General features: G+C 45.2%; 1 pseudogene; it reads left to right on the top strand.

The window, feature by feature from the left end:
- The first annotated feature begins 3,483 nt into the window (after nucleotides 1-3,483).
- LOC126186117 (5S ribosomal RNA) lies at nucleotides 3,484-3,601 on the top strand (annotated as a pseudogene).
- Nucleotides 3,602-19,552: the final 15,951 nt, after the last annotated feature.

Raw genomic sequence — 19,552 nt, 5'->3', positions numbered from 1 at the left:
TGAGCGACTGACTAATTGATGGCTCTCCCAAAGAGCGTCCAGAGTGGACTACCAGCGGATTGTAATTCAAAATCTCTTGCTGATTTCTTATGTAACGAAGAAGATGTTCGTATTAATGACAGGTAAAGAATACCTTTAAGTTCTCAAAACACGGTAATCATTTGTTAAAGATTTCCCATGCGCGTCATACAAGCTGGAGACACGCGCTTTCAGCATGGTCAGACAGGGTCAAAAATTGCACAGAATCAGTGTCAATCTGACTTTAAAAAATGGGAAGACGTCTTGAAGGGTCAGTGCAAGTAGCTATACAGCACAAAAACTTCGTGCAGCTCAATACATACCATTGATCTCATGGTTCATCAGCACCACGAAACAGAAACAGTACCTCTGATTAATGGTAACAAAAATTAAAGGCCAGGACACAATACGCACGATAGGCAAATTCTCACCTTCTCCTCAAGCACCTTGTGTTAGCTCAGTAACTGCTAAGAAAGGAAAGCCCCTTAACTAGAGAGAAAACATGAGTCTTGATGTACGACAAAAACACGATGTATGAATCAATCATATTTGGATTTATGAATAGATGAAACGAACATTGATTGATTATTAGGGCAGCATATCGTCAAACGCACCACATGAAATTCCGTGCCATATCATAGAGGAATGCTTTGCAGATATTAGTAAAATGTTGCATTGTAGCCAACATAAATCTCGTTCAAGAATCGGAATAAATGTAGAAAAGGAGTTTTGCCATTATTCACATGTAAATACTATCGTGGATAGCCTTACACGTTAGCACGCCGCTTCGGGGAGACGAACTGATACCGGATCGAATCCGCCCGGTGGATTCCCGACGAGGGCCGGTGTGCCGACCAGATTGGATGTGGTTTTTAGGCGGTTTCCCACATCCCAGTAGGTGAATACCGGACTGGCACCCATGTCCTGCTTTGGTCACAAGGTTCGCAAACATCCAGAAAACGTTCGCTCACTTTTACATGGAATAAGACTAGACACAGACAGATGCGGTACACAAATTAGGACTGTTTCCACAAAACTCACTTTGTTTTCAAAAAGTTTTTTTTTCTTAACAGGTACTGTTCAGCTTCCTCTACAAGCCTATTCATCCAGTTTGGGTAAAATTTGCTTTATTCCGCAAATGTTACACGGAGAATTCTGCCCGTTTTTGCAAAACTTGCTTTATGCTATTTAGTTTGCGAAAGCTGTTTGACGTATTGCTGGGTTTTCCCATGTTTTATTTAATGTGTGTTACATGTCAGAAAAAGTACTTTTTTAACTGTGTTATGGCACTCCTGGCATAAACATTTTGCTTGGCGGTAGATGGCAGGGCATACTACTGTGCCTGCCAACAAAACTGACAACCGGCGTGGTGGCTGATGGGAGCTCCAATTAGCCACCGAGCCGGGTGTCTATTTGTTTTGCATGGGCAGTATTAAACTACGTTTGTTGGCGATAGCTGTTGTAAGAGTTGGTTGCCAGTTACCTCCTTTTAGTGGAAGTTAAGCCTAGAAGACTAGACTTGCTCAAAATAATGACCGCCAGCATGCTGACAGAAGTTCAAAATGGTTCAAATGGCTCTGAGCACTATGGGACTCAACATCTTAGGTCATAAGTCCCCTAGAACTTAGAACTACTTAAACCTAACTAACCTAAGGACACCACACACACCCATGCCCGAGGCAGGATTCGAACCTGCGACCGTAGCAGTCCCGCGGTTCCGGACTGCAGCGCCAGAATCGCTAGACCACCGCGGCCGGCTCTGACAGAAGTGATGCACGCAACGGTAGAGTGGAAGACTGTTATGCAGGCAAACTCTCTTTTGCTGACTTATCATATTTAGATAATATATTTCACTCTTCAGGAGATAGAAGCAAGTAAGATGTATTCCTTCTGTCATACATGGATATCTCAGTACCAGCTGGATATGTTTTAGATCCCACTGAAGCTAAGGCTTCTAAATCTGTGCCTATCAAGTGTAAGATAAAGCATCAAGGTGGATCCTAAGTACCAATTTTTGCTGCTAAATTTCAAAAAATAACAGGAGTATCGCGGGATCGCTTAGCCCAGATTGCACGGTACTCTCAGGAACATGAGACTGCACTACAGGAACAAAGAGGTGGCTCTAGAACAACCTAAGCCGACAGATTTATAGCCCAACAAGTGAAGGAGCACATTTTGAAGAATAAATGTAGAGAGTGTTATCATAGCAGAGGGAAAATGAGCAGGTCACATTTGCCCCCGACATTAAATGTAACTATAAGGTGGGAAAATTTTTGCAAAGGACAAAAGCAAGCAGGCAATAAAAGGTTCTGTGTCAAAATTTAAGACAGTGTTCTATAAGAATTTTAATCTCAGGTTTGGTAGCCCTCACAGTGATACCTGTACAACATATAAGGAGCTCGAACTGAAAACAATGATCGCAGAAACAAGAATGCCATGAAGTTTGTAAAGATAACTTGCGCTTGCATAAAGCCCGCAAAAAATAGTTCCATAGCATCATAAACAAATACTGCGAACACAATGTAAAAGTTGTCAATGAAATGCAGGAAAATCAACCCCTTCCAAAGTTCTCTTCTGGAGAAGGTTTTTACACACGACAAGTATCGTTCTGTAACGTGACTGGGTGATACATTAACCAAATCAAGGTACTGATAACATTGTTCAATGTACTTGGTGTGAAACAGAAGCTGGAAGAGATGCAAATGAAATCTCATATGCGCTACAACATTTTCTCTTACATTATTCTCCGGCCGCTGTGGCCGAGCGGTTCTAGGCGCTTCAGTCCGGAACCGAGCTGCTGCTACGGTTGCAAGTTCGAATCCTGCCTCGGGCATGAATATGTGTGTTGTCCTTAGGTTAGTTAGGTTCAATAAGTTCTAAGTCTAGGGGACTGATGACCTCAGATGTTAAGTCCCATGGTGCTTAGAGCCATGTGAACCATCTTACATTATTTGAATGAGAGGACTGGAGATATTGGTAAGAGAGGATTGAACTTGATCTTTTTTCAGACTGATGGACCAACCAGAACAAGAATTCTATAATTCTCTGTATGCTGACACATTTTATGGAACGCGCTAAAGTATTTCCTGAACATAGCCACTATTTTCCTATTCGTGGACATAGTTTCATGCTACCGGATCGTGTATTTAATAGAGAGAAGGAATATCGGCAGAAAGAAGAAATCACGTCACCTTGTAAATACAGGAATATTCTAGCGAAATTTGGAAAGGCACAGGTCTGGGGAGAAGACTGGCTTTCCTACAACTTCAGGCGGATTTCTACAGAAATACTGAAGTCTACCTTGCATTTGAAAGTGATGGACGTACGAGGAATAACTTACAGACAAACCAATGGTAAGACTCAATGTGCTGTTGAAACGTGTATTTTCCTGGCTCGGAAGTGTGATGTTTTAAAGAAGAAGATTCCTTCGTTCAAAACCATAAAACGTGCTGTGCTTGTACCCAAGGCAACGGCCTTGCCGCAGTGGATACACCGGTTTCCGTGAGATCACCGAAGTTAAGCGCTGTCGGGCTTGGTCGGCACTTGGATGGGTGACCATCCAGGCCGCCATGCGCTGTTGCATTTTTCGGGGTGCTCTCAGCCTCGTGATGCCAATTGAGGAGCTACTCGACCGAATAGTAGCGGCTTCGGTTAAGAATACCATCATTACGGGCGGGAGAAGCGGTGTGCTGACTCCACGCCCCTCCTATACGCATCCTCATCTGAGGATGACACGACGGTCGGATGGTTCCGGTAGGCCACTCGCGGCCTGAAGGCGGAGTGCTTATACCCGAGACAAACCATATGAGTGCAGAAAAAAGGATGGTTTTGAGAACCCTAAATATTTTATCAACGGGGCTATAAAGTAACTTTATTCTTCTATGTATTTCCTGCACTGTCCATACATCTGTTATTTCCAGCTGCCCTAAATACAAACATTCGCTACTGATTCTATGAATTCATTGTCAGTTAAACCTATCTGAACACCATGCGCAGTCATAAATTGTGAAGTAAATAGTATTTTATTGGTAAATATATATTATTACCGTGATTTCCTCACTCGTCGTATACGCTCAGGGCGCGCGATTACCTGGTGATTATATCGACAGTAATGGATCACCAGAAAAATTAAATATTTGTTACAGTTGCATCTGGCTTCGTACTATCGCGTGAACGTCGATTTTTCCTCATTGTGCTCCATTTTGACGACGTTGTCTGGTGGTTACTAACTTATAAACGAGAACTATTGCTCAGCTCAGTTCTTCTTGTGTACTTCTATAATATGTCTATGGCCGTTGATGCTGTGGAGCCATCAAGTTTTTCCATCTCATTATTTAAAAAAAATTCAACCCGATTTACAGTATTTGTTGTTATATATGTATCTTCTACGCCAAGAATTTTCCATATTGGCGGCTGCAGAAAGATTTGATCGAAGTTACTGGTTGTTATTGTAGCCGATCTGTGAATTTATCATAGGGTGACGATTGCTGCAACGATATTCTAGACAAAAAGCCAGATATTTTACATTTTGCATATTTACCAGATATTTAGAAAAAGATATGTTGCATAGCATTCATTAAACGACTCTGCATACAAATTTTCCGTGTTACCTGTCTTACGGAAAGCGCATACATTATCTGGAGCTCCTTTAATGTTTTCAGGAATTATATAGTCCGTATTCGATGGGAAATACACTAGCTTGTAATTGCATGCTACCTGACGGTGATGCAAGCTTCCTTCATCACTCGCAGGTCTGCTAGTTGTTTCTTTTTTCCTTTATCGCTTAACATATCTTCGACAGTGAAGTCCTTAGAAACGAGGTAACTACCAACGCTGGTCAAGGATAGAACGTATACGGCTTCACTCATGCAGCTGTCAAGGCATTCATCTCCGTAAATGAGGGACACAACGCAAGAGTTACCGCATTCTGGCCGATCTTAAGTTCGCTAGACCTTGTGTCTAGCGTGTTACCGCATCACCGTCTATTGCCGAAGTACTATTCTTCGTTTCTGAAATAAAGAGAGACGATCGCATATTGTTTTTCCTGTGGCTCAGAATTAAGGGTAAATTCTGATGTAGTGGGTAGTTAGCTTTATTGTCCTCACTTTTGATTACATTAAAGACAGCACAAAAAGTAGACCACATTACTTAAGGACATCAGGAAATTTGGGGCAATATAGGACGAGCGCGTTCGGAACAAAAGAGGCAAACTGCTGCAGCTTACGTCATGACCTAAGTTATCTCACTCCCTGTAAATGGAATGTAAGCAGAATGAATTCTGGCAGTTTAATACTATTAATATGTCCTGAGAATTGAAAATTCCAGCTGCTACTTTAATTACTAGGTTATCCGAGTCCAGGCCTGACTCAGACTTTTTTATTGTCAGTGATGGACTTGCTTTGTTCCGTAGTGCTTATGAACCGTGAGGTTAGTGCTACGAATAGAGCTTCAAGCGGTTCGTATACTGTGTAGCTACTGGGACTGGGCCAAAGTACGGGAACACCGCGAGAAATACATGTTTAATGGTAAATGCAGATGCTAGCAAAACCTGTTACGTTTAACCACTAACGGCAACTGTGCAGTGTCCTCAATAAGATGCAATTGCCAGTCGTGGTCAGAACAGTTTTCTGTGTAGATGTGGGTGCTTTATGTCGGAGCAAAATAAATTCAAACGTGGTGTTCGTATGGTGGTGCTTACGTACCCAAGGTAGCTGAAGTGTTTGGTGTTTCATGAGACACGTGTCGAATATTGATACCACATACAGGGAAAGCGTAAAAACATCGTCCGCTAAGTCGCAGTGAGGGCAGAACTTGAAGTTGACAGCTGTAAAATCCACTGCAGAACTGAACGTCGCACTTGTGAACCCTGTCAGCACCAAAACAACAAGGAGGCAGCTGCGAAAGCAGAAAATTGCTGGGCGCGCTGTAATTCCACACCCACTCATCAGTGACACAAATATCCGTATCAGGAAAACGTGTTTCCCAAGCCGTAAAACCTGAACTGTGGAGCAAAGGAAGGAGGTCATTTGGTCAGACGTGTCTTGTTTCACACGGTTTTCAACTTCTGGCCGAGTTTATGGTCCATGCGTGAAACATGGCGGGGTTCGGTGATGCTTAGGACAGCCATATCGTGTTATTCGATGGGTCCCATGGTTGCTCTGCAGGGTCACATTACTGCTACGGATAATGCGACCAATTTGGCTGAACGGGTCCATCTTGTGGTACAATGAATCCGTTGAAATACGAGTCCCGGAAAATGTAATGAACCGTGACAGCGGCTATGTGCTGGATAATGCGTGGAATCCCGTCATCTTCGAGATTTTCTCCTCACAAACACCCCAGAATACTCCGATGACTGCTGTGAATGGCAAGGCCGAAGACTGCTGATCTCTGCTGTTTCACCATTGAGGGCGCAGCCGCCGGGCGGTCTGGTCCTTCTGTCGCGATGACTGACGCATGCGCGGCAGTACTCCAAGCGCCCTAAGTAAGGCGGAGCGGAGAATGTCTTCGTCAGTCTTCGATGGTTCACATGAAGATGACTGGCAGGCGACCAGTCGAAATATCGTGGAGTGAAGTTTACGACAACCGGCTGCAATCCAGAAATCTCTCTGAATATTTAATTCGCTGGGAAAATTTTAAATTTCACATTTATGGATATAATCGAGAGGTCAGTTTGTGCACAAAATCCTGCACCCACAAAACTTTCGCAATAATCGACGGCCTTAGAGGAAGCGTGGCTCAATATTTCTGCAGGTAACCTCCAATGACTTCTACAGTCCATACTACGCCCAGTTGCTCACTACGCCGGGAGAAAGTAGGTCCGACACGATATCAGGATGTATCCCATGACTTTTGTCACCTCAGTGTATAGCGGTACATCATCACAAGCCTGTAAAATTAATCGACGGGTACCGCAGATATGATACGGAACAAAATTACAACACCATTCAGAAAGTATTAAAATATTTAGTTGAAAATGAAAGAGCAAAAAATTACAACGATCGACAGTCGGAATTTATTGTCCAGCAAATCAAGAAGCGCTTTGTGCTAAAAGTGCAGGCCTGGGACTGGTGACGAAACTGGTGGTACGAACGCTAAATTTTCTTATGTCGCACGCATTATTTTGCTGTCAGTCGCAATAGTCAGGAGGCATTAATTCGCGGCAGACAGTAGTCCATCGTGGTGTTATCACATAGCTAAAGCTCCTGTAAAAATTCCAGATGGAGGCCATCTTGTCCAGTGATTTGTTCACCGCTCCCCTACCAATGGCCTCTATCACTGCCTCCTCTGCTGTCTCCTCCATCAGTAGTGCTTCCGCCTCTGGTTCAATGGTGCCGAAAATCGTATGTGTAACTTCGTTAATGGCCGCCATATCGGTATCCATTGCGGTGTAAAGTTGAGTGTAATGTTCTACAAAGACATTTCTTGTTGCGATATTACGTGTCTGCCATCATCCGTGACCACAGCATGTACTAGGACTCCTCGTTGTCTTTTGTTTTCGTTGATAATATGATACATCGATCGGTGTTCTCCTGCAACCCGATCTAGCGTCCACGTACTGTGGTCCTATCCTGTATCGTTCATACCGATCTGTGCAGTACGTTAGTCTCGGTAGTGACGTCATTTTCGGTTCTTTATCTGAATTTCCTATTAAGGAAGCTTCTGAGACCTGTTACCGAACGGTCCTCCCGCCGATTTTTCGACAACTGCAACGAGAGTTTTTGGATTTCGGTATGGCCCTGTCGTTCGATTGGCTATGGTTTATTTACAGCTATAATTTGTTATTTTAAACGTTTTCGGTCGATATTCTCTCAAATTGCTTGCTATTTTCTGCAATTAAGAGTTTAAAGATCATTAAATATCTGGACATCGGCTTTGCTTATATTACATGAATGTTAGCTGCAATCACCTGTGAATTCGCGTATCCTTTTCCGCAAATGCTTTACTTACTCTGTTAACTATCGATACGCGTTTAAAACTTTTTAGTAACAATGCAAAGGAATTTTGTGAAGCTTGTTAGAGGAAACCTTCCAAAATTTCATGTACACTACTGGCAATTAAAATTGCTGCACCACAAAGATGACGTGCTACATACGCGAAATTTAACTGACAGGAAGAAGATGCTGTGATATGCAAATGATTACCTTTTCAGAGCATTCACACAAGGTTGGCGCCCGTGGCGACTCCTACAACGTGCTGACATGAGGAAAGTTTCAAACCAATTTCTCATACACAAACAGCAGTTGACCTGCGTTGCCTGGTGAAACGTTGTTGTGATGCCTCGTGTAAGGAGGAGAAATGCGTACCATCACGTTTTCGACTTTTATAAAGGTCGGATTGTAGCGTATCGCAATTGCGGTTTATCGTATCGCGACATTGCTGCTCGCGTTGGTCGAGATCCAATGACTGTTAGCAGGATATGGACTCGGTGGTTTCAGGAGGGTAATAAGGAACGCCTGCCGGATCCCAACGACCTCGTATCACTATCAGTCGAGATGACAGAAATCTTATCCGCATGGCTGTAACGGATCGTGCAGTCATGTCTCGATCCCTGAGTCAACAGGGCATTGCAAGACAACGACTATCTGCACGAACAGTTCGACGACGTTTGCAGCAGCATGGACTATCAGCTCGGAGACCATGGCTGCGGTTACCCTTGACACTGCGTCACAGACAGGAGCGCCTGCGATGGTGTACTAAACGACGAACCTGGGTGCACGAATGGCAAAACGTCATTTTTTCGGATTAATCCAGGGTCTGTTTAGAGCATCATGATGATCGCATACGTGTTTGGCGACATCGCGGTGAACGCACATTGGAAGCGTGTATTCGTTATCGTCATACTGGCGTATCACCCGGCGTGATGATATGGGGTGCCATTGGTTACACGTCTCGGTCACCTCCTGTTCGCATTGACGGCACTTTCAACAGTGGACGTTACATTCCAGATGTGTTACGACCCGTGGCTCTACCCTTCATTCGATCCCTGCGAAACCCTACATTTCAGCAGGATAATGCACGACCACATGTTGCAGGTCCTGTACGGGATACAGAAAATGTTCGACTGCTAACCTGGCCAGCACATTCTCCAGACCTCTCACCAATTGAAAACGTCTGGTCACTGTTGGCCGAGTAACTGGCTCGTCACAATACGCCAGTCACTACTCTTGATGAACTGTGGAATCGTGTTGAAGCTGCATGAGCAACTGTACATGTACACGCCATCCAAGCTCTGTTTGACTAAATTCCCAGGCGTATCACGGCCAGCGGTGGTAGTTCTGGGTACTGATTTCTCAGGATCTATACACCCAAATTGCGTGAAAATGTAATCACATGTCAGTTTGAGTATAATATATTTGTCCAATGACTACCCGTTTGTCATCTGCATTTCTTCTTGGAGCAGGAATTTTAATGGCCAGTAGTGTATTTACGGCTTGCGTTCGCATCATTCGGTAAAGAAGTCAGAGGGTGAGTCACCTAACGTTACCGCTGGATATATTTCGTAAACCACATCAAATACTGGCGAACCGATTCCACAGACCGAACGTGAGGAGAGGGGCTAGTGTAATTGTTTAATACAAACCATACAAAAATGCACGGAAGTATGTTTTTTAACACAAACCTACGTTTTTTTTAAATGGAACCCCGTTAGTTTTGTTAGCACATCTGAAAATATAAACAAATACGTAATCAGTGCCGTTTGTTGCATTGTAAAATGTTAATTACATCCGGAGATATTGTAACCTAAAGTTGACGCTTGAAACCTCCGAGGTTCAGTTGCATGTTGTAACAAACACGGGCCACGGTAGGCGAGCAGCATCTGCAGGGACGTGTTTACGATGACGACCGTGTTTACGAATGTGGCTGTAGTGCACTGTTGTGGTTTGGTCTAGCTGTCGCAGTATCCGCATGTAGCGCTTGCTGCTATCGTTATTCTGCATTCGTCTCCGCACGCAGACCAACTGTAGTACACCGTGTTACCAGACGTCTGTGATAGTGTAGTGTTGTAGGAACTGTGACCATGGTGTATTCGAACTCTGAAAAGGCGGAGATGATACTCATCTATGGCGAGTGTCGACGAAATGCAGCTGAAGCCTGCAGGCTGTATGCAGAACGGTACCCGGACAGAGAGCATCCAACGTGCCGCACATTGCAAAACATCTACCGCCAACTGTATGCAACAGGTATGGTCGTAGCACGCAAACGGGTCCGTAACAGGCCCGTTACAGGAGAAGCGGGTGCAGTTGGTGTGTTAGCTGCTGTTGCCATGAACCCACACATGAGTACACGGGACATTGCGAGAGCCGGTGGACTGAGTCAAAGTACAGGGTTATTACAAATGATTAAAGCGATTTCACAGCTCTACAATAACTTTATTATTTGAGATATTTTCACAATGCTTTGCACACACATACAAAAACTCAAAAAGTTTTTTTAGGCATTCACAAATGTTCGATATGTGCCCCTTTAGTGATTCGGCAGACATCAAGCCGATAATCAAGTTCCTCCCACACTCGGCGCAGCAAGTCCCCATCAATGAGTTCGAAAGCATCGTTGATGCGAGCTCGCAGTTCTGGCACGTTTCTTGGTAGAGGAGGTTTAAACACTGAATCTTTCACATAACCCCACAGAAAGAAATCGCATGGGGTTAAGTCGGGAGAGCGTGGAGGCCATGACATGAATTGCTGATCATAATCTCCACCACGACCGATCCATCGGTTTTCCAATCTCCTGTTTAAGAAATGCCGAACATCATGATGGAAGTGCGGTGGAGCACCATCCTGTTGAAAGATGAAGTCAGCGCTGTCGGTCTCCAGTTGTGGCATGAGCCAATTTTCCAGCATGTCCAGATACACGGGTCCTGTAACGTTTTTTTCGCAGAAGAAAAAGGGGCTGTAAACTTTAGACCGTGAGATTGCACAAAACACGTTAACTTTTGGTGAATTGCGAATTTACTGCACGAATGCGTGAGGATTCTCTACCGCCCAGATTCGCACATTGTGTCTGTTCACTTCACCATTAAGAAAAAAATGTTGCTTCATCACTGAAAACAAGTTTCGCACTGAACGCATCCTCTTCCATGAGCTGTTGCAACCGCGTCGAAAATTCAAAGCGTTCGACTTTGTCATCGGGTGTCAGGGCTTGCTTGTAGCAATTGTAAACGGTAAGGCTTCTGCTTTAGCCTTTTCCGTAAAATTTTCCAAACCGTCGGCTGTGGTACGTTTAGCTCCCTGCTTGTTTTATTCGTCGACTTCCGCGGGCTACGCGTGAAACTTGCCCGCACGCGTTCAACCGTTTCTTCGCTCACTGCAGGCCGACCCGTTGATTTCCCCTTACAGAGGCATCCAGAAGCTTTAAACTGCGCATACCATCGCCGAATGGAGTTAGCAGTTGGTGGATCTTTGTTGAACTTCGTCCTGAAGTGTCGTTGCACTGTTATGACTGACTGATGTGAGTGCATTTCAAGCACGACATACGCTTTCTCGACTCCTGTCGCCATTTTGTCTCACTGCGCTCTCGAGCGCTCTGGCGGCAGAATCCTGAAGTGCGGCTTCAGCCGAACAAAACTTTATGAGTTTTTCTACGTATCTGTAGTGTGTTGTGACCATATGTCAATGAATGGAGCTACAGTGAATTTATGAAATCGCTTCAATCATATGTAATAGCACTGTAGTGTCATGTGCGTACTGCATCGTCACCGCTTTCACCCGTTTCATGTGTCGCTACATCAGCAATTACATGGTGATGACTTTAATCATCGAGTGCAATTCTGTCAATGGGCATTAACAGAGAATGCTTTGCAGTTCTACCTGTTTACCGATGAAGCGGGTTTTACAAACCACGGGGCAGTGAATCTACGGAACATGCATTACTGGTTCGTGGACAATCCTCGCTGGCTCAGACAGGTAGAGCAACAGCGACCGTGGACTGTAAATGTATGGTGCGGAATCATTGGCGACCACCTCATTGGTCCTCACTTCATTGCAGGGGCCCAAACAACTGCAACATACATCGCGTTTCTACAGAATGATCTGCCAACGTTGCTCGAAAATGTCCCACTGGAAACGCGTCGACGTATGTGGTATCAGCATGATGGTGCACGTGCACATTCCGCAATTAACACTAGGCTGACCCTTGACAGGATGTTTGACGGGCGTTTCATAGGACGTGGAGGACGCATAAATTGTCCAGCCCGTTCTCCTGATCTTACACCTCTGGACTTCTTTCTGTGGTGTACGTTAAAGGAGAATGTGTACCGTGATGTGCCTACAACCCCAGAGGATATGAAACAAAGTATTGTGGCAGCCTGCGGCGACATTACACCAGATGTACTGCGGCGTGTACGACATTCATTACGCCAGAGATTGCAATTGTGTGCAGCAAATGATGGCCACCACATTGAACATCTATTGGCCTGACATGTCGGGACACACTCTATTCCACTCCGTAATTGAAAACGGAAACCACGTGTGTACGTGTACCTCACCCCTCATGGTAATGTACATGTGCGTCAGTGAAAAAGACCCATAAAAAGGTGTTAGCATGTGGACGTAATGTGCTGTTCCAGTCTCTTCTGTACCTACGGTCCATCACCGTTCCCTTTGGATCCCTACGTAATTCGGTGCTCTCCGATACACACGATCGAACAGCGGAGGAGTGGTACTCAAGCGTCAACTTTAGGTTACAATATCTCCGGATGTAATTAACATTTTACAATGCAACAAACGGCACTGATTACGTATTTGTTTATATGTTCAGATGTGCTAACAATACTAACGGGGTTCCATTTTAAAAAAAAATGTAGGTTTGTGTTAAAAAACATGCTTCCGTGGCTACGGTCGCAGGTTCGAATCCTGCCTCGGGCATGGGTGTGTGTGATGTCCTTAGGTTAGTTAGGTTTAAGTAGTTCTAAGTTCTAGGGGACTTATGACCTAAGATGTTGAGTCCCATAGTGCTCAGAGCCATTTGAACCAACCATGCTTCCGTGCATTTTTTTATGATTTGTATTAACCAATTACATTAGCCCCTGTCCTCACGTTCGGTCTATGGAATCGATTCGTCAATATTTAATGTGGTTTACGAAATATATCCAGCGGTAATGTTAGGTGACTCACCCTATATCCTCTTCGTGTTTGCAACGAATTCTGAGACATCGTTAATCGTCAAAGTTAAGCATTTTTCTGAAATATTCGTTGTAATTTACACGTAAGAGCGCACTTTCTCAGTAACGAGTATCTCCGTTTTCGTGACTTCCATATGTTCAAGAAATGAAAGATGAAATTACTGTGCGTGAAGCAACTGACAGTGACATTTATAATTCTTCTTGTCACAAATAATTCACCATTTTTTTCGGAATACGTAGCGATTTTCGAGAGTGTGGTCAGACAGGAATCTAGGAGCACAACGTAAATTACTGCAAATGAGACTAGCAGCAATCGTCTTTATACTTTAACTTATCTCAAGTATTTATCTGTGATAGAATCGTTAACGACAGTAGACAGAGATGAAAGGTTCCCGTCACAATATTTTCAGACTATACCACCACAGATGAAACATTTTGATTCACCAGATGTATGTGATAAACTACAACGAATTTCTATAGCTGCACTCACCAATGCTCTCGAAAAGGCGATTTTTAAAATTTTGTTTTTATGAACCAGATCGTTGATGTATCATATAAGGAAGTAGATCACTTCATGATTTCGATCTCTAGGAGCAAGCTACAACCACATTCTATGCATCTTCTTATTCGTTGACACTCTTAAGCAATTTTTCTGGCTCTTGGAGATGTGTTCGGTCTATGCAACTAATTGAAGACAGTTTATTCCCATACGCGTTTTGCTTCTTTTATTTGTGAAGCATCGTCACGCATAAAGGAAGCGAAATGCGTATGGCAATAAACGAACTGCCTTCAATTAGTTGCATAGACGGAACGTACCTCCATGAATTTTAAAGCAACTAAGCAACGACGGGTATTTGTACACTGTGGTGCTACACTCTATTCCTAACTCGTATTCCGAAGCGTAAATTACAAAAGAAGACGTCGATGTGAATGTGAGTAAAATGACATAATGTGACATTTACGACAGTTTCCAGAACACAGTCAATATTCTATCGTTATCATGCATTCAGGGAAGCCCGTGGTCAGCGAGATTTGAACATTATTACGTAGTCTAACCACACTTTTCGGTACTGTGAAGAATGGGATGCAATTTTTTTTTTTTTTTTTGTGGTAAGTTCCTATGGGACCAAAGCGCTGAGGTCATCGGTCCCTAGGCTTACACACTACTTAATCTAAGTCAAACTGATTTACGTTAAGGACAACACACACACCCATGCCCGAGGGAGAACTCGAACCTCCGACGAGGGAAGCCGCGCGAACCGTGGCAAGGCGCGCCCCAGACCGCACGGCTACCCTGCGCGGCCGAATGGCATGCCTGTGTCGGCTGCTAGCCTCTTCGAATTCGTGCCACTGTGAGGCTGCAGTGCGCATGCGCCGACCTTAGGCAGATTGCTTTTCATTGGTTGGCGCGAGGAGAACTGACAACAGCGTTTCGGTTGGCTAGGACCATTCGGCATCACTTTCGAAATGCGTACTGAATAATGTTGGCGCTCTGTTTCGAAAAGAAGACCGTTCGGTGCGTTCATGTACCGAACCGATAGGCAAAATGGCAGAAAGATACAGCATAGGACCTCTGACCGCTGTACCTTCGAGGTGACGTCGCATGATGGATAGAATTTTGGCCTTTGCTTGTTGTATCGCCTCTTGCCGCTCCGGAGAAGGCATTTGTTCGGCGTATTCCCGTAGCATAGTGAAATAGAAGTCCATCGTCTGACGTCGCCACACTGCCTGCTCATAATCATATGTCTTCACTGCACGGCGCATCGCTTGTTTGGCGCATCCCATCCACCAACTTAGGGTCGTGGGATACGACCCTAAGGCGTCGCTCGCAAGATCTCCAAATGTCTTCAGTGACGTCTTGACAAGCTGGGTCCCGCAAGTGGGCGACGTTGATTTTCCAAGGACCGCCGCTACGCCATACTTGCTGCCGCCGGAGGAAGAGGTCCGCAGCTCGTGGTCTAGTGGCTAGCGTAGCTACCTCTGAATCAATGTGTCCTGGGTTCGATTCTCAATCGGTTTGGTGATTTCTCCGCCTGGGGACTGGGTGTTTGTGTTGCTCTCATCATTTGATCATCATAATTCATAAAAGTGGCGGGACTGGACTGAGTAAAGATTGGGAATTTGTACAGGTGCTGATAACCACTGTGTTGAGCGCCCCACAAACCGATCATCATCATCATCATCATCCGGAGGGAGATTGTACATGTTAATGTTGTATTGTCGGTGTAGGCTGTATGCCACAGCTCCACTTTCAGGACGTCAGGGTTAAAATTGCATGTTACATATATTCGGTTGAGACAGCTAGCGGGAATGACTCGTTGTATGGGTGTATCCAGAATGAAGACCGTGGACATGGTCATAAATGTCAACCGGATGCATACTTTGCACAAACATTCGTAGTTCTGGGCACGGTGTACATCGAGAAAATTGATCTTGCGGTGCAAGTACACAGTTAAAATCGCCGCCCAGGATTAGTCAGTCGTGTCGACATTGGAGGAGCGGGGCAATTTCGTCTGCGAAGAAGCGGGAACCCTCTCGCCTCCTGTCTGTACTGGACAGTGCATAGATGTTGAGGAGTCGTACTTCAGGTACTGTCATTGCTAATCGCCGTACCGACGGTAGGTAGAGTACATCATCTGCCGTGATGTCTTCTTTAAGAAGTAAAGCTATGCCGCTGCCAGTTTCGGAGGCGTGTGATATGTAGGATTCGTACCCATACATAACAGGAAATTCATCGACGTATTCTTCTTGTAGGAGGATGCTGTTTGTAGCATGTCTTTGAGTAAGGACATCTTAATCTGCGACTGTATGTTATTGATATTGATAGAAGCAAGCCGATATGCTTGTCTTCGTTCAGTCACATGTATATCGGCCGTGGGATCTTACGTCGTCTGCTGTTCTACTGGCACGTTACGTGACTGCGTCCTGCCCGCTGTCGTTGATTATAAGTTTAACTTTAGAGGGGCGCCGCCCCCGCCGTGTCGCCTGTTGCGACTTCGCAATCAGCAGCCCAGTCTCCTTGGGACAAGTTTTCCGTCGGCCGGGGCTCGATAGCCCCAGCTCTCTGTGGCTCCTCTTCTACTGCCTGGGAGTGGCAGTGGACTGCTGGTTGCCGTGCGTTGTCAAGGTCGCTCTTGACGTATGCTGCTGTTGAGACGGTGGTGCTGGATGAAGAGTCTCTACACCATCTGTAAGGTGGCCGTATTCCTCGGTCGTTTCTCGATCGTCGCCCTGCATACGTATTAAGGAGTCGTACGACAGGATTAGACGTCATTTCTTGCGCTGTTTCGGAGACCATTGCTTACGCGTGTGCGTTCCCGTATCCGAATGTGGGCGAGTGTCTCTGTCGCCACTGCAGACTGAGACGAAGGCTGCCGTTGGCACTATTCGACTGTCGGTGACCATTTGCTCTTCCGATCTCTGTACTGGTGGTAGCGGTCGGTGCTGCTCGGTGTGGGGGCGGGGGGGGGGGGGGGCGTCACCGTGCTCGTGTCGTCATCCGCCACCCTCGGCTTTTCGTCTGGCCTGTCCAGTTGTTGGAAGCTGTCACTCTTTAGTGGGGCGTCCTTCCGGAACACATTTGTGTATGTGAGAGGGAGAGACTTCGCCATAAGTGTTGCTACAGCTGCGCCTGTCAGTATTTGTGCACTTCTTCGTTGGAGACACGCTGAGCGAACGTGGCTTTCCCGACCACAACCTGATCAAGTTTTCGGATGACCATTGTAAATGACTATCGCTCTGCAGGCTCCAATTGTGAGATAAGACGGCACATGCTTTGATAGTTCGATCCGTATTTGTCGCACACCATTAAGTACCGGGGTCGTGGTAAAGGTTGTCCATTTTCCTGCTATGTGACTAAGTATCCGACCATAGGGTTGTAGCGCGTTAACCACGATCCCAGCCGCAACCTCAAATATTAGCTCAAATACTTAATCCAAGCCCCGCAAGATCAATATCTATCATTCCGACATGCCAGTCAGAAAGTTTAAATTTAAGTCCATCTTATGGTCGTGTACGATCTTGTCACACACCGTGTCGTTGATCAGTTAGACGTAGACCACACTGCTTGTGATGGAAAAGTGGATGCCAATTATATCTTGTGGTTCAATTGTAATTTCTTCACGTATAAATCGTTCTACTTCAAATGCTTTCGGTCGTGAAAATTCATTATTATAGCAGATTTTGATAGTAGATTATCGGTACGAATGAGCCATTCCAGTTCGAAAGTGCAAGCACTAGCGAAGGCTAACACGAAGTAAACAACCGTGTGCGCGCGAAGTTCCGCGGCAGGGACGTAAACAGACGACTGAGCCGCACGACTGCGGAAAGCAGACTTACCATTTGGCTATTGGAGCACGAGCCACGGCCAGTAACAAACTTCGTGTGTCGTCAACCATGTTCCTACAACCTGCAATCGTACGTCCATTATGTACCTGACGCATGTCCGAAAGAACATTGCATCGTAATTCGAAATAACACAGGCACTGCAGTATCGTATTTATCTGCCGACACCGGCCAGGGTAATTTAAAGTAAAATGACTTCCCTGTGCGGAAATATACATAATGGATGTACGAGTCCAGGTTGTACAGTCGTGGTTGACTACATATGGAAGTCTCGGTCTGGACGTGAGTCGTGCTCGAATAGCCAAATTGTGCCGGCACGCTAGCTCAGCGTGTTCGGTCAGAGGGTTAGCTATCCTCTGTAAAAAATAAATAAATAAAAGTAAAAAAGCTGAGTGACTTGAATTAACAGTGAACTTCAACAGGTGTCATGGGACGTCCGCCTCGAACAAATGCAGTGAACAATAACGTACAAAATGAGATAAAAAATACATAGAAGACTAACGAACAAAATGAGATAAATAAATGGTAAGGCGACCACTCGCGATAGGCAGGAAATCCGGGTTCGAGTCCCGCTGCTGCACAACTTTTCACTGTCGTCATCCCATTATACAGTTTATGGTAGTCCATATTCGCAAATGCGAATAGAATGGCAATTTGTGTTAAGATCTTATGGAATTAAACTGTTAAGGTCATCGGTCCCTAAGCTTACACGCTACTTAATCTAACGTAAACTATCTAACACTAAGGACAACATACACACCCATGCCCGAGGGAGGAAGCCGCGCGGGCAAATGCGATTACATTTTATATATTTCATAATGGCTGTAGTCACCGCGGCGCCTGTTCCTTCGAACATGTATGCATGTCTGAAGGTACATTACGTCGTAGTTCGGAAACAGACGGGTATTGCAGTATTGTATAATGTGGAACCGTTGCGCTTGTCCGTATGCCGACAGTTTGTACCAGATAAAATGCTGTTATGTCTTCAGCGCACTAAAAATAATTAAATAATAATGAAAATTTGTTTTGTTTGTTATCTGTGTATTTTGAGAAAAGTGAAATATAAAGCAAGTCGCATGCAGTACGACTGCATTTCCATTTAAATAGGCACATTTTCTGTTTCCCCCTCTTCCCCCTGAGGCCGGCCGAAGTGGCCGTGCGGTTAAAGGCGCTGCAGTCTGGAACCGCACGACCGCTACGGTCGCAGGTTCGAATCCTGCCTCGGGCATGGATGTTTGTGATGTCCTTAGGTTAGTTAGGTTGAACTAGTTCTAAGTTCTAGGGGACTAATGACCTCAGCAATTGAGTCCCATAGTGCTCAGAGCCATTTTGAGCCTTCCCCCTGACACAGCGTGCTGTGGTGATGAAATAAGTGTGCAGTCAGGCAGTGTGCTATGGCACGGATCGCGTGGTGTATTCTTAATTGTCCCTGGCGTACGTTTTATGTCTTCTTTATTTCTGGCGTCATCAGTTATTTGGCTAACCTAATTCCCTCAGAAACGCCTAACTTAATTCGACTACATTCCAATATTTGCAATTTATTTTTATCGATGTTCATGTCACAACCTCTTTCCAACCCACTATTTAAACCCATATTCCATGTACTTCGGTATCTGTGACCGAATTAGTGTCATCGGCGTACCTGGCACCGAGACAATCACTTGAAGTCTACACAAATGTTCAAATGTGTGCGAATTCGTAAGGAACCAAACTGCTGAAGTCATCGGTCCCTAGACTTAAACTAACTTGTGCGGAGTGGCCGAGCGGTTCTAGGCGCTGCAGTCTGTAACCGCGCGACCGCTACGCTCGCAGGTTCGAATGGATGTGTGTGATGTCCTTAGGTTAGTTAGGTTTAGGTAGTTTTAAGTGCTAGGGGACTGATGACCTCAGAAGTTAAGTCCCATAGTGCTCAGAGCCATTTGAACCATTTTTAACTTTTGCTAAGAACAACACACACACACACACACACACACACACACACACGCCCGACGGAGGTCTCGAACCTCCGGCGGAAGGGGCCGCGCAGTCCGTGCATGATGCCTATAACCGCGCGGCTACTCAGTGCCG

The sequence above is a fragment of the Schistocerca cancellata genome, chromosome 4 (genome assembly GCF_023864275.1).
Source record: "Schistocerca cancellata isolate TAMUIC-IGC-003103 chromosome 4, iqSchCanc2.1, whole genome shotgun sequence".
NCBI lineage: Eukaryota > Metazoa > Arthropoda > Insecta > Orthoptera > Acrididae > Schistocerca > Schistocerca cancellata.
This window is presented reverse-complemented; position numbering and strand designations above follow the sequence as displayed.